Source organism: Sphaeramia orbicularis, chromosome 15 (assembly GCF_902148855.1).
Source record: "Sphaeramia orbicularis chromosome 15, fSphaOr1.1, whole genome shotgun sequence".
NCBI lineage: Eukaryota > Metazoa > Chordata > Actinopteri > Kurtiformes > Apogonidae > Sphaeramia > Sphaeramia orbicularis.
The window spans coordinates 20307131-20309855 of record NC_043971.1 but is presented as its reverse complement, the minus strand read 5'-3'; the positions used below and the strand labels follow the sequence as shown (position 1 = coordinate 20309855).

The 2725-nt window shown below is 36.2% G+C and overlaps 1 protein-coding gene across 2 annotated transcripts in view; it reads right to left on the bottom strand.

Annotated features, from left to right (window-relative positions):
- Positions 1–751: 751 nt before the first annotated feature.
- mlip (muscular LMNA-interacting protein) overlaps positions 752–2725 on the bottom strand; it is an 86412-nt gene continuing 84438 nt past the window's right edge. For both annotated transcript variants that reach the window (XM_030156757.1, XM_030156759.1), the window contains exon 12: positions 752–2725. This exon is cut by the window's right edge and continues 691 nt beyond it. The gene's annotated coding sequence lies outside the window, so the exon portion shown is untranslated.

Genomic DNA, 2725 nt, shown 5'->3' with positions numbered 1-2725 from the left:
TTGAATGGGACAGAGCAGCACAGCCAACAACCTGGAGGGGGCAGGGCCTGAAGTGGCTTATTTGCATGTCAAGGGCCGGCACTTAAAACAACCTTTCGGTGTCATTAGTCAGAAATAGGGTTGAAGATGGACCTGTGGAGTTTTATTAATGAAGAATTCAGACCCGAGCATAGCATTTACAGTTTATGTAGACCACAGGGAAATGTTTTAAAATGCATAATACCATTTTAAAAAAATAAAAAAATCAAAATATCGCTCCTTTAAATAAAGAAATATTGACTTTTACTGCTCACTAAAGAGACACACAGAATCTAAATAAAACCAGGCTCGGTCCCTAATGAATAATGACCAATAATTGTTCTGAGCTGTTGAATTAAAGGTTATGGCTTTAGACAAACTTCAGGATATTTTTATACCTGATCTCTCAACATTGATTAGGTAACCACAATCTTCTGTTGAACCATCTCACCGCCCCAAGGTGCACAGCAGGCAGTTGTCTGTCTTAGTGCAGCAATCACCTACACAGTGTAGCTCCCATTTGTCTAAGAGGCTCTTTGATGTTGAGTAGGTTTAGATTTGATGGTGCCTAATCAGCCGTAGGAACATCCAAACAGTGAAATCAAATGACTGCCCTTTAAGCGCTGCTGCAAAACACTTCCTATATTCTCTTTGATGTGCCCTGCTCATGAGCAAGAATCCTGCATAGTTTTACTTCTGTTATGTAAAGGCTGCATAAAATAGAAAACTTGCATGTTGTTTCTCTGCAATTTTCTTTATTAACAGAGGAATTAGGATACAGCAACAAAAGAATATAAAACCCAAAATAAAGAGTTTTAGCTAGATTCATTTACGAGCTAGCATTATTTTATATCACGCTGCCTTATAAACATACCAAATACACTTGTCAACACTTAAAATACCTTAAATAATTTCCCTCTTTCTAAACTATTTTCTAACTTTAAAAAAAAAAAAAACACCACAGTTAGCTGAAGTTGTTTACTCAGCTCTCGAGTGTTTTGCCACATTCACAGATGCCATATCAAATTAAATTGTCACTGTCGCTGTAGGCAGACGTTAAAATGAAAACACATTCACTCATCAACTCAGATAAAGTCCAATTACTTTACCATGCTCTTTGCTGTGGTCTTGAATGCTTATTGTGTCTAAGCAGAATGCATTTTTTGCATATATTTAATATAGTGTTACATAAATCCAACATTAGTTGCTTATTACCACAGATTTGTTGCATATTGCCTCCTTCTTAGCCATTATAGAGCACATATTCAGCATCTACGGCTACCAGGCCGTTAAGTTTCCCCACATTAACCTCCTAATTACCGCTTAATGAGAGACTTGTTGAACATGAATTATTCTCTTAGTATAATTTGTGCAGAATAGCCCTTCGGAGATGGTAGTGTGTAATCACAATTCATGTACAGCAGCTTCCTTACTTGCTATTAATAAGTAGTAATCTAGAGGTTATTGAGAGGAAGTGATCAATAATGGCTTTGTATTTTTAGATCATGTAGAATCAATGTGTCTGCCATCATTTCATGCATCCCACGCTGTACCAGAGGGGGTACAAATGAGGAATTACTTTAAGATGAAGTATAACTGTAACAGGCATCGGTATCATTATATGCAGTAGAAAATAGATTCAGGTACACGTGTTTAAAACTGAAGTGCTTGATGTTTTTTTAAGCATCACTGGGCAAAAAGTCCATAATTACCATTCAGAAAACTGCCATTGAAGTGGTCTGAGAGAACGTGAGAATCCTCCATGTCCTTGTTGTCTGTGTTTTCAGGCAGAAAATGTACCCAGTGACGCCCCGATTTGGTTTAATCACAGGCTTATTCAGACATGGATGAGGGTTAAATATATGACTGACAGTGGTAATTAGGTTTCGTTGATTAGATTTTGTCAGACACGACCTGGACTCGACATGGTCAGCTATATTTATTCATGTTCTCCTCATATGGGCTGAGAGGAGAGAGCGCTAAAACAGGAAGCTGTACATTATCAAATTCTGCCATCTTTTACTTTTTGAAACTTTAATTTTGTCAGTAAATCTATGTGAAACTCTGTAGTTCCAATAGATTTTCTTCTCCAAAACAGTCCGTCAGAAGGACTTGATATTTGATGTGGAACATCTTCAGGGTAAAGTCTACCAAGTTTGTGCAAAGAATTAAGAAATATTGTTTTTTGAATTTTTGAAATTTTAAAAATCCCCATTGGTTTATAATGGGACACATTTCAAAGCACTATAACTTCAAAACAGTTGAAGATATTGATATAATTACTATTGGCAATAGATACAAACTCACATATGGGCTTTCATTCAGTGCCATGACCTTTGACCTTGGCTGACCTTGACAGGTCAAACTCAAGATCATCTATGTCCAGATTTCTAGAAACTTTCTCCAAAACTGTCTGCCAGAATCAATTGAAATTCATAGCAGAGGTTTCTTTGGCGGTAAGGTCTACCAAATTTGTTCAAAGAACTGAGAAATATTGATTAATTTTTATGAATTTTTGAAATTTTTAAAATCCCCATTGGTTTATAATGGGACAAATTTCAATGTGCTATAACTTTAAAACACTTGAGGATATTGATATAAATACTATTGGCAATAAATAAGAAGTCACATATGGGCTTTCATTCAGTGCCATGACCTTTGACCTTGTGTGACCTTGAAAGGTCAAACAAATGTCAATGTCTTTAAA